Source organism: Pseudophryne corroboree, chromosome 6 (genome assembly GCF_028390025.1).
Source record: "Pseudophryne corroboree isolate aPseCor3 chromosome 6, aPseCor3.hap2, whole genome shotgun sequence".
NCBI classification, from domain to species: Eukaryota; Metazoa; Chordata; class Amphibia; order Anura; family Myobatrachidae; genus Pseudophryne; species Pseudophryne corroboree.
Window position 1 is genome coordinate 488,039,821 of NC_086449.1, and position 14,037 is coordinate 488,053,857.

Here is a 14,037-nt window from a genome sequence, read left to right on the forward strand (position 1 = left end):
TAGAGTTAGCAAGATCTTCAATGCACTGTCATTCTGGTAGCAGGTTAATAAATATATTAAAAACAAAACATTGATTTTGACAAGAGAAGCATATGTGATGGACTAATACTAAATATACAGTATTGGATATTTGAGTGTCTGTATATCCCTGTGCTGCAGGACAGCAGTGTGGGATAAACCCTGCTCAACAACAGCGCTGTCACTGATTTAGCCAATCACAAGCTATGAACTTGAGCCACTGAATGGTTGTGAGGATGACAACTGGCAATGCCTGGCAGGAGTGGGGGAAAGAAGTAAAACAGAGAGCAGAAAGATAAATATTACCCCCAAGAAAGTCAGGCCATGATAATTGTACTAGAACTCATCCCAATATCTCTGGGCAGTTGGTGTTGGGGTAATTATTGTGTTAAGATGAAAACTATATATTTTAATATGTGGCGATACTGCTTGGTTGTGCTGGTGCTTCTGGAATTACAAGTGACTGCATACACATGGGTACCAGTGCAATTGTTGCTTGTGGAATTACAAGTGCCAGTATCCTCTGGTATGCTGAGTATAATGGTACCTATAGTGCCATATAGTGAAATAATAACAATAAAATAATATCAACATTAATCATAATAATAATAATAATAATAATAATATAATGCAACTCAAACGAGAGGTCAAATACCTGTCCACAAATAACGTAAACAGCGATATTGTTTTCGCACTAATTGATTAGCTCATTGCTTGACCATGTAAGTGTTCACCATCCCGGGCTATGAGCACTGGCGTGTGCTTCACTTTTTCATTTTCTTTTTTCTTTTCTGTTTTTCTATATATACTTTAAACTACCAGTATGTATCATCATCATCATCATCATCATCATCATCATCATCATCATCATCATCATCATCATCATCATCATCATCATCATCATCATCATCATCATCATCATCATCATCATCAGATTTATATTCCAAGGAGAAATGAATTGATGCATTGCTACCTTGTGCTATTGTAGGTGGCTGCATGGCTCGGGGGCTTTCCCTAACATTGTGGAGAAATGATTAAAGCTGTTTTGCTTAGAACAGTTTCAATTTGTAATTTTTGCAGGTATAAATAAAAGTAGGTTGAAATAGTTACTGCTTGTTTGTTACAAGTCTAGCACATATAACCTCTCTACTGCCTCTTTGTTTATGTACAAACTACAGTACTTGATTATGACAAATGGTTTACCACTTACTATTCTAACACTTAGCAGTCCCTATGGGAACTTTCTCAATAGAGGAAACAGAAGAATTGAAACAATTCAGAAACCTTTCAATTTATGTGCGAAGCAAATCTCTGTATTGTACCAAATCTCTATAATCTATACAAGCCATGAACTGAATTTAATTTGACCTTTAGAAATTAACTGGATTGTTTGGAAGTGTTTATAATTGTTGCACCCAAGAGAAAATACAATTAACTAACATAATGTTTGTTCTGTTTAAGTTCAGGAAGTGGCTGAGAGAAATCTAATTATTATACACAAATTATCATTCATTTCATTGTCCTTCATTTTAGCTGCACAATTTGAAACCAAATTTCCTCACTCCTTAAAGATTTTATTCAATAAACTCTGCAATACACTCTAGACTAGGTTACTAAACAAATTCTTATTAGTATAGAAACTAATGTGTAAATTTATGTAATGGAAATTACCTGTGAAATCAGAAGTAAGATTAGGATAAGGCAGTGCAGTTTAGAATGAATCAAAGATCAGGGTAACCGGCATACAGTCGTGAATAAAAAGCAGGATCGTACCAAGGGTTTAATTCAGACCTGATCGCAGCAGCACATTTTTTCTCTAATGGGCGAAACTATGGGGGTCATTCCGAGTTGATCGCTAGCTGCCGTTGTTCGCAGCGATTAGGCAAAAAAGTGGCACTTCTGCGTATGCCGTGCAATGGGCACGCGCAACGTACTTCACAACAGCCGATGCAGTTTTACACAAGGTCTAGCGACGCTTTTCAGTCGCACTGCTGGCCGCAGAGTGATTGACAGGAAGTGGGTGTTTCTGGGAGGTAACTGACTGTTTTCGGGGAATGTGTGTAAAAACGCAAGCGTGTCAGATACAAACGCAGGCGTGCCTGGGGAAATGCAGGCGTGGCTGGCCGAACGCAGGGCGTGTTTGTGACGTCAAAACAGGAACTAAATAGTCTGAAGTGATCGCAAGCGCGGAGTAGGTCTGCAGCTACTGTGAAACTGCTCAAAAAAATTTTGGTGCCGCTCTGCGATCCTTTCGTTCGCACTTCTGCTAAGCTAAAATACACTCCCAAAGGGCGGCGGCTTAGCGTTTGCAGGGCTGCTAAAAGCAGCTAGCGAGCGAACAACTCAGAATGACTCCCTATGTGCTGTGCAGATGGGGCAGATATAACGTATGCAGAGAGAGTTAGATTTGGGTGGGGTGTGTTCAAACTGAAATCTAATTTGCAGTGTAAAAATAAAGCAGCCAGTATTTACCCTGCACAGAAACAATATAGCCCACCCAAATCTAACTCTCTCTGCACATCTTATATCTGCCACACCTGCAGTGCACATGGTTTTGCACATTAGAGAAAAAATTTGCTGCTGTGATCAGGTCTGAATTAGGCCCCATATTGGAAAGTATGTCAAAGATAATATACAATTAGCAGCGTATATATATTGCTTGTTGCTCAGAGCATTGTGCACTGTACACATTTTACAATTTTGTGTCTGACTTTAATGACTGCTTGTTCTGAAAGGATAACCTACATATGAGGAAGAGCATAGACATGTAGGGTTTGGTATGGCTTACCGGCGGCCGTGACATGTACCTAGGAAGTTGTAATAGCTGGCATATAAGCTGCAGTTAGTATCTAAATGTCTGTTGGCGGAGAAGGGGGGCTAACTGTTTTGGATTAAAAAATAAGGTTATTAGACCCAGAATGCCTTAAGGGAGAATTGGTGCGTGCCCTGTTCATGTATCCATGCATGAGCCTCCTGCATTAGCTACACTTAAAGAATGCCTACAGCTAGCACGTAGTCAGTATAGTGCACTTGGCCCAGCACAAGCATTCTGTCCAGACAATGTAAATATCACAGAACAAGTAGTAGTAAAATGAAACACTGTATGATAAATGGAAATGACAAATATTCCTCTGCCATAGTTCTGCATGTGCTATAGGAGATCAGATGTAAAGTACAGTATCATGTAAAGGTTTTCTCCGCTGGAGTTTCAGATAAGTTGTAAACACTCCCCTTTATAGCCTGAATCAGGGAACATACTTGATTGAGTTTTTTGTTTATTTAATAATAAATATTGTATACACAATTAGCAAACTAATGGCAATTGTGTGACAGTTATTTTACATTTCTGTTTGCATTGCAGTCACCATTGCAGCAGCTGATTACATGCATGTCAGCGCTATTGACGCAGAATTGTTCTAAATGTGCTGTTCAGACTATAACATGACACTGGCACGAGGCATCAGGCCTTTGCTTAGCTGTTCATTTGTGGGAGGGGGTTTCATATAAAATTACTTTTCCTAGCGGATTTAAAAGGGTTGTCCACTTTATACAAGCTGATACCAGTCAAATGGAGTCTTTCTTCTCTTTGAGAACCTTTTAATATTAGAAGGCAAGAGTTGGTTGATCCTATGGCCATCTGCACTATAGAACTCAACCTGTTCATAGATCTGCAAGCTATCCCTATTGTAGAGCTATGGACAATATTTAATACAGTGAGCACAATTCAGAACTAGCTGGCTACTGGGAAAAGTGGGTCATTTTTACTATATAGTAATTGTGATAAAAGTGCTATTCAATTTTGGCACTTAAAATGTAAATCTCAAGATAATATATGACAGAAATACGGCTATTTAAATTAAATGTACAGTTTAGAAAGTCTAGAAATAGTGTATTTACTAAGTGCAGACTTTTTTACAATAACCAATGAATGTAAGGAACATGGGGGGTAATTCTGAGTTGATCGCAGCAGGAAATTTTTTAGCAGTTGGGCAAAACCATGTGCACTGCAGGGGAGCAGATATAACATGTGCAGAGAGAATTAGATTTGGGTGTGGTGAGTTCAATCTGCAATCTAAACTGCAGTGTAAAAATAAAGCAGCCAGTATTTACCCTGGACAGAAACAAAATAACCCACCCAAATCTAACTCTCTCTGCACATGTTATATCTACCTCCCCTGCAGTGCACATGGTTTTGCCCAACTGCTAAAAAATTTCCTGCTGCGATCAACTTGGAATTACCCCCAAGAAGCATTTACCACTGATACTTTATTTCGCCCAGAGACATTCTGCAGTTCTATGCAGTTCATCCAATTCAATTTCAGTGTACAGTATTTCAGCAAAGGGAACGTGCTGAAAATACATTGCTGTTATTATCATTAGATGAAACTGATGGTCTTTGTTACAAATGAGCTTTAGCACGACAAGGAATCTCATACACTGTCAATGTCTCGAAACATGTTAAAACTAACCACAGCCCAGGGAACAGGCTCGTTTATTGTCATAGTTTCCAAACGTATCTAGGAAAATCGTCTCCTAGTCTCAGGAAATATACTGCCAATGCCAAATAACGGGCATCACTTTTCCAAAACAATTTTTTTTTGCGAAGTGTTTTGCAGCCTTTATTTTAAATATGATGGCTAGATAAATGGTTTAATAAAACAAAGTTGTGTTATACTTATTCTGTATGTGCATGCTGCTTGCATACTTTGAAGTGTTTTCTCTTTTGTGTATCAGAAAGTCTTGCTACAGTTTTACTTTTATTGGAGTTGAAGAAATTGTTATTTAACAGCCCCCTTTGTTATACCGTCACACAGGATCTTCTTTACATTTAACTTTATGTTGATTTGCCTTAGATGTCCAATGGAGACCTCTACTTTTTTTTTTTTTTGTTCATTTTCAGTAGCCTTGTGGGGAGCTTGCGTTGTGTTGGCAATAACTTCTCAGTGGGAGGGCAGAAAAGCATAGGTCTCCAGTAGCAGTTTGTATTTATTAGGTCTAGTGCTGTAGTGAATCACTGTGCAGAATTAATTCTGATTTGACTTGGTCAATAAAAATTATAATCAGAAATGGATCCTTCTTTGGTTCTTCCTAACTACATGTCCAGAGAATTTACCTGCATGTGGAGTGGAAGTCTTTTGAGCATATGCTACAAATAAGTGCCTCCTGACCTGATGGGGACACACTCGATTACACCGTAAGAACCTCACCCATTCATGCTGAATGTATTACAATGAGGTGTAGCTAGCAAGGAATGCCTCTTATGAGGCTTTTTTAATTTCAAACAGCCAATCAATAAAAGCAAACACCTTGTTTTACATCAAATATTTTCATTATTAATGACTACTTTTTTTCTAGATAAAATCAGTTTTTATGCATTATAAAAAAACAACCACAGCTGTAGTTGCCCATGTTTTTAGGGTTAGAAAAAAACTATCTTTTTTCAAGGACTGCTAAACCTAATTATAGGTTGCAATACGATAAGAATCCAGAATTGGGAAAATAAAAGTTTTCTTTTTTGTTTAAAAGTTTATTTTATTTTATTTGTATTAATGGTTTAATGAAAAATAAATTGAATCCTGCTTATTATTAATACTATGAAACATTACTATATATTGATCAACTATGTTTTCATGCTTTCTAACATTAACAATCCAAAGTTATTAGGCTTTGATATGATTTATTTTACGTCTTTCAATAAAACCATTTTTTTTACTGCTGATTATTACATCTGAATACATGTAGATAGACTAAACATATTAAAACATACAAAGTACACTCAGAAACATCTCAATATGAAGGAGACTAAACCATGAGGTGTTTCTCTGTGTATTGCCTCTTTAATGTATTTAAGCATTTTGCCCTTTAATATTGAGAATGTTACTTGTGGTTTTCTCCTGTCCTATAGGATTGTTAGGGGAGGAGTTTGTGGAGTCTTAGCAGATGCTAGGCAGATTTAGTACCACTCTGTTTTTGTTCACCTTCCTTATTTCTCTGTTGTGCGTGTGCATTTACTGCATTGGTTCAGTTAACTCTAATGAAGACCATTAGCAACAAGACTGTGGAATAATACCAGGGAGATTCCCATATAATAGACTTTTTTAAGAAGTCACGGCGCCGTGCCTGTAGTCACAGCATAATAAATAATTAAAAACATTTGTTTAAACCAGGGATGGGGAACCTTCGGCCCTCCAGCTGTTGTTGAACTACACATACTAGCATGCCTTGCTACAGTTTTGCTATTTGGCCATGCTAAAACTGTTGCATGGCATGCTGGGATGTGTAGTTCAACAACAGCTGGAGGGTCGAAGGTTCCCCATCCCTGGTTTAAACCATGGTTTAAACCAGGGGTGGGCAATTATTTCAGCTGAGGGGCCACTTAACACTTTCCAATAAGTATTCGTGGGCCGCCATAAGCACGCACCAAAAATATAGGGGTGTGGCTTCATGGAGAAGGGGCGTGGCCACAAAATAATACAGATTCATATTAGGCTGCACAATAGTCTCTGATTATTCAAATTACACTGCACAGTAGCGCCACTTACACACATTACTCCAGGTAGAGCCCCTATCACACATTTTGCCAGGTAGAGCCCTCTTTTACATATTATTATTATTATTATTATTATCCTTTATTTATATGGCGCCACAATGGTTCCGCAGCGCCCAGTTACAGAGTACATAAATAATCAAACAGGAAAACAGCAACTTACAGTTGATGACAGTATAGGACAAGTACAGGGTAAATAAACATAGTTACATCAGCAGATGACACTGGAATAAGTATCAGGTGGCAGAAGACTGCTGGATGTGGTACAGTTGAAGATTATTAAAGTAAGACATAGGATAAGCACATGAGGGAAGAGGGCCCTGCTCGTGAGAGCTTACAATCTAAAGAGTATCTAACAATCTAACATAGTACGGCAGGTAGAGTCCCCTTTTACGCATTACGGCAGGTAGAGCCCCTTGTTACACATTACGGCAAGCAGAGGTTCCTTTTACACATTACAGCTGGTAGAGCCTCTTCTTACACATTACGGCATGCAGAGGTCCCTTTTACACATTACGGCAGACAGAGCCCCCTTTTACACATTACGATAGGCAGAGTCCCCCTTTTACACTTTGCGGCAGACAGAGCCCCCTTTTACACATTACGGCAGGCAGAGTCCCCCTTTTACACGTTACGGCAGGCAGAGTCCCTCTTATACACATTACGGCAGGCAGAGTAAATAAATAAAACATACAGCACAATAAATTACAGATAATTTCCAATCCCTAGGTCAGTGATTCATTTGTAGTGTTCAGGTGTAAGGGTAAGGTGTGTTACACACTATGGAATTAGGTGTATGCATTCACTGAAATAGCTTGGTAACCTCTCTCTGCTTTGTACCACCTCTACAGAGCACTGGTTTTGTCTTGCAAGGTCATATGAAAGAAGCAGCAATTGGCGTGATTTTTTAGTATGACCTTGCAAGACAAAACCAGTGATCTGCCCGCTTCCCGCTGGAGAGATCAGCTCCCACTGCACGCTGCCCACATGAGAGATCCGCTGGCCTCCTGCTGGAGAGATCCACACTCTTCTTGATGTGCCGCCGGCCCCGCGCCGCCCAGTGCCTGAGACGTCGGAAAGGAAATCCCGGTCAGCAGCCCCTGTGACGTGACCAAGATTTCCTCAGCGGCACAGCGTCTCTCGGAGCTGCTGTAGCGAGCGCAATGACAAGCTGCTTAGCCAGTGGGCCAGGCAGGATCGGTTCGCGGGCTGTGTTCGGCCCGCGGGCCACATGTTGCCCACCCCTAGTTTAAACCAAAGTGGTTTAAACCAGCCAAACCTGTAAGAATAACTAACTCTACTAATAACATTCACAAACATGCATGTAAAGCATTGACATGCTATTTTTCATAATTATTTTTCTGTTTAAATAGCCATTTGTTCTAAATTAGGTTAAAGAGATTTCTTAAAATGTACTTTAAAAAGATTACTACCCTGAAATGTGCTGTACATAGTAAGACTACGGGTGGGATGTACCAAAGCAAAAATGCTGTAAAACCCCCGTTTTTCAGTTTTTTTTTTACTGCATCTTCAAATGTACCATGCACTGGCCGCCAAGGCTCTGACACGGATGGTAATGCCAGCTTTTGCTGGCATTACCCTATAGAAGCCTTTGGGCTTCTTTCCACGTCACACTGTATGAGGTATCTGATTGGATTTCTCCTAGAATGCCTCATGGCCACCACGTCCCTCTGCTCATGCGCAGGCGGACTCTCGGGGCCAATACCCGTAACTCCAGGTACAGAGCGCATGGCGAAGGACAGCTCTGATCACAAGAGCTGTCCTTCGAAACAGTAATCGCATATGTTAGTGCATATGTGATTAGTGTCTGCACAATGTGTGGCAGGATGTACCGCAACAGGTTGGTACATCTTGTCCTATGTTCCCTCAATATTACAGCTACACTTAGTTCTGCACTGTTCCTGATCCCATGTTATCGCACGAGAAGAGGACATTTTTCACCTGGAAAAAAAACAGACTTTAATTGAATAGCCCGATAATAATCATCGGTCAAAAATCAGCCCATTTTTTTAGGGAAATTTTTTTATCAGGGCTAAATGAATATTGGCCTAAAATGTATGCCTGTTTCTATGGGCCCTACTTTACAGCTCTGTCATATCCTGTATGAAATATACTGTACATATGCGAAATTACTGTATGTACTGAAAGAAAGCTACAGTATTTGTGTGTAGAAATGCTGTTAGGCCTATTCTTGAATTAAATAAATAAAAAACAGATCATGGTAGCTATTGAGGAACTGTTTCTATTCATGTTCCGTTTACTATTAATATTATTAAAGGGACGATTCATTGTGAGATGTATAAAACATAGCCATACTGTAGTTTTAAAGTTCATTATTATTTTTGGATAAGCGGAATGGAAGAGTGGAGATGAGGCTGGAGATGTAGGGGAGGGATGACTAGTTGAGGGCATTGTAAGCGATTGAGGTGAGTTTTAATGTTATAGTATAGGGAGTGAATGGAGAGATAGTGGGGTGCAGCAGAGATGGACCAGCAATTGAAAAACATGACACGGGCAGCAGAGTTGAAGATGGATTATAGTGGGGTCAGGTGAGAAAGGGGTAAGCCAGAGAGGAGAAGGTTACAGTAAACAAGGCAGGAGATGATAAGGGCGTGAATGATAGTTTTGGTGGCTTCCACGGTGAGAAAGGCCCAAATCCTGAAAATGTTGTATAGGTGAAAGTGGCAGGATTGGATTAGGGGTAGAATGTTGGAAGTGAAATAGAGGATTACAGTATATTAAGGATGACACCCAGACAGCGGACTTGGGAGATGCAGAAAAGGAAAGTGTTGTCTTACTGAGAGAGAAATGGATGGAGAATAGAGGACTTTGCAGAAGGGAAAGACAATTAGTTCAGTTTTAGAAATATTACTGTGGTGCTATTCAAGAGGAGATGACCAATAGACAATTGGAAATGTGGAGAGAACAGATAGTGAGAGGTCACGGATGGAGATATAAAGTTGGATGTCATCAGTGTATAAGTAGTATTGGAGGCTGAAGGAGCTGATGTGTGCTCCAAGCAAAAATGTATACAAGGAGAATAGAAGGGGATCAAAAGGAAGGGGTTATGACATATGCCAAAAGTTCACTTGACTAAATCGTCCATACACTTTCCAAATCCTAAACATCTCACAGTATAATTACTGTTGTCAAGTTAAACTACATCTTGTAAAAGAATACATACGGGTGACCAGCTGACGGGATGCCGGCTATCACTGTACCTACAGCGGCAATCCATCAGCCGGAATGCCGTTAGCGAGGCAGCGAGTCCACTTGTGGGCTCACTGTGCTCGCCACACTTCACACCACAGTTTATATTCCCACTCGGCTGCTGGCATGGATCCACCACCCAAATGGGAATATGGGACCGCGGTCGGGATTCTGACCGCCGGCATTTCCCTGCTAGTCGGGATTCCGGTGTCAGTATAGTGAAGGCCGGGTTCCCGACAGGCGGTATATTAACCACATCCCCATACAAAATATTGAGTTCAAATAGATATAAGCCTTGACAAAATTTTGTGAGAGTCTCTAAGACATACCCAGGCATATAGCAGGAAGAATGAGCTGGGAGTCGCAGGTGTTGACTCTGAGGGCCAACTAAGGTCCATCACAATCCAAGAGCAAGGATTGTAGTAACCAATAGTGTTCCCAAATGTGGCAAAGTCACTCCCAAACTCACGCATGCTGCTTCATTTCATTCGTGAGTGCATCTTTTTACTGCTCTTTCGATGAAACAATAAACATCTTTTAGGCTGTGCTTTAAAAAAAAAAGGAGCCCCGGGGAAAATAGCTATATATATATATATATATATATATATATATATATATATATATATATATATATATCTCCAAACGCGGCATGAACGGCACTCACAGGGTAAAACATATGAAAAAACGCTGGTATATTTATTAGTGTAACGTTTCGGAGCTGCTGCTCCTTTTTCCAGACACCAGACAGAACAAACACAGAAAAGACACTTACCCCCTCTTAACTCACCAGAATCAACGCCGCTCACCCGCACCTGGGCGCACTTGCAGATCGGTTCCTTACACGGTGACGCACTTCCTGGCCGTGACTTCCGGCCGCTGCTATAGCAACAGCCGGCTTGCGCTCCAGCCCCGGTGGTCACCATGGAGACACTACTACAGGCTCCCTGTACACACAGGCGGGCGGCGCTGAAATGACAAAATAGATAAATGCATAACAACTACATATATAAACATAAATGGCTAAACATAGATATCCACAACACAAGTAATGTTACAGATACCTAAATGGAAATGTACATAATATGAACGTATACTCCAGAATATTAAAGCATACCTGCCATTGCACTGTACATAGTAAATTACTTCAAGCCAAAACAGATGGCTCGACAAAGAAAAAAGAAAAAACGCAGTAGCACAGTGGTAAAGTAAAACTACATGATACTGTTCCAGTTGATCTTCTTATTTAGGCCAAGTGGAGCCATGGTATTTAACCTGAACATCCACCTGGCTTGAGACAACAATAATGCTCTATTCCGGTCCCCCCCACGTGGTGATTCCGGAACATGATCAATAATAAAGTAGCGTAAATGAGATAATAAATGTCCCTTCATTTTAAAGTGCCTTGCTACAGGTTGATCAACACTTCTCCCTGCCAGTGATAGATCAATGTTGGACCTATGGAGGGCCATACGTTCTCTAAAACTACGGGTGGTTTGCCCCACGTAGTATAAACCACAGGGGCAATATATTACGTACACCACGTGTGTGCTTTTACATGTCAACACGTGACGAATGTCAAACATCTTGTCATTGTGAGGATGCTTAAAGCTTTTGCAGGGAAACATGTATTTACAGGTGACGCAATTATAGCAACTATAGCAGCCAGGTTTCTTAAAGGATACATTAGGGGGTCTAGGGATCCCTCTTCCGGAGATGTCTGTTTTCACCAGTCTGTCCCTGAGATTACGGCCCCGTTTGAATGCAGCCATAGGTCTACATTCTTTAAAGCAGCCCAGTTCTTCATCTGTTTTTACAATCGGCCAAAGCGCCTTTGTGGCCTGATTAATAACTGGACTTGCTACCGTAAAGGTACTGACCCACGGAATTACCTTTTTGTCCCTACGACTTGATGATTCAAGCAGTTGAGCCCTGGACATCCCTAATACCTGTCTCTTTTGTTGCTGGAGTAATTCCTGATCATACCCTCGAGCTTTGAACTTGTTGATTAAAAAATCCAACTGCTGTGGAGTCGTAGATCCATCACTCGTAATCCTAGCCACCCTCATCATTTGGGACAATGGTAGTCCTTGTTTTAATGAAGATGGATGATGACTTCCTGCCAGGAGGAATGAATTGCGCCCAACATCCTTGAAATGGACACTGGTCACAACCCTGCCCTCACTGACACGAACATTCACATCCAAGAAATGTATCTCGTTTTCACTCGATGAATGGGTAAACTTAATGGTGGTATCCATCTGGTTTACCTCCAACATTAGTTGTTCAAAAGCATTGGCACCCCCGGTCCATAACATAAAAATATCATCTATATAGCGGGTATATGTAAGTATATTACAATTGACTTCCGGTCTATTAAGGAACATTTGTTCTTCTATATCAAACATGTAAACGTTTGCATACGCTGGGGCCACTGCTGACCCCATTGCGCAGCCACGAAGTTGTAAAAAGTACTGTCTATCATGTAAAAAATAATTATTCAGCAAAGTCAGCTCAAGAAGACGTAAAAACAAATCATGGTTGAACACAGAAGCATCTAGATGATTAGCCAAAAATTGCTTCATAGACGCCAGCCCCCAATTGTGGGGAATTGACGTGTATAAGCTAGTCACATCAAGACAACACATCAACGTCCCTTCTGGTACTGTATCGATCCCCATCAATAACTTAATGAAACCAGTAGTGTCCTTAAGAAAGGATTTTTTTAAAGGTTACAGCGGCTGTAGTATAGAGTCCAGTAATTGGGCAGTGGTTTGAAAGAGTGAGTCCCGAGCAGAAATTATCGGCCGACCCGGCGGATTAACATTGTTCTTGTGTAGCTTCGGCAGCGTATACAAGACCGGTACCTTAGGAAACACTTTGCACAAAACTTTCTGAAGAGCTGGAAAAATAAGTCCATTTTGGACTGCCTCATTCAGTAGTGACCGCAGTTGTAATTGGAATTCTTTAGTAGGATCACAAGAGAGTTTTTTGTATACCTCTGTTTCTGCCAGCTGTCTCTCAATTTCTTGTCGATATTCACTGATTCCTTAAATAACTATGGCTCCGCCTTTATCGGCGGGCCGAATAGTTATATCTTCGTACTTAGCAAGGTTTTGCAATGCCGTAGTTTCTGCTCTTGATAGATTTTTTTGAACTTTGCCTGCTGCTGATTTATATCTGGTCACAGAATCGTCCAATTGTTTTAAGGAATCGGGCACCGGGGGAAGCTGTCTATTTAGGACCTGAGTGCCGACTGACTTGGAGGATTATATATATATATACTGTGTATATATATATATATATATATATATAAAATGTTATTCAATTTATTATTTTTGTATTTCATCTTAGCTAAGCTCATTTTGAAACGTAGGGGGAGATGTACTAAGAGTTATAAAGTGGAGAGAGATAAAGGGGCTGATTTCGACCCGATCGCACGCTGCACTTCCTCTCAGCGGTGCGATCGGGTCTGGAATGCGCGGCGTGCGCATTGCGCACGTGCGTCGGCAACGACGCTGACTACGAAGAAAGCGGTCGCAGTGGTGACCGCAAGAAGATTGACTGCAGGAAGGCGTTCCGCGGCGGCAACTCACCGTTTGGAGCCGTTTTCGGGGAGTGGTAAGAAAAACGCAGGCATGTCCAGGCGAACGGAGGGCAGATGTCTGACGTCAAAGCCGTGACCCTCGTCACTGGACACGTCGCACAGGGTAAGTATGTCCAGCCCTGGTCTTGTTTTGAGTGAAACTTTTTTTAGCATACCAGGGCTGCACAAGCGATCGCAGCCCTGCTATGCTGAAATGCACTCCCCCATAGGCGGAGATTAGTTGATCGCACCAGCAGCAAAAAGTTGCATGGTGCGATCAACTCGGAATGAGGGCCAAAGTACCCACCAGTGAGCTCCAAACTGTCATTCTTCAAACACAGCCTGTAACATGGCAGTTAGGAGTTGATTGGCTGGTACTTTATCTCTTTCTCAATCTCCAAGGCTTAGTACATCTCCCCCATAGTGTGCAATACAATTTTGTATACAATGGCACAGAAACACAATGCATATGATTGTTGTTTGCATAATTGAACAATAGCAACTTATCTGCAGTTTGAGTGGTGAAAAGCATGACTTTTTGCGCATTTCTGCTTACCACCTCAGAAGGGTGCAAGCAGAAATATGCCCAGTCTGCAAAACAAATTAATTACATTTCTTACCGGAGCACAAAAAACAATTGTAGCCGCCCCCCCTCTCA

General features: G+C 41.0%; 1 protein-coding gene across 12 annotated transcripts in view; it reads left to right on the top strand.

Annotated features, from left to right (window-relative positions):
- Positions 1–14,037, top strand: part of NRCAM (neuronal cell adhesion molecule) — a 327,854-nt gene that overhangs the window by 103,722 nt on the left and 210,095 nt on the right. The window lies entirely within an intron of this gene.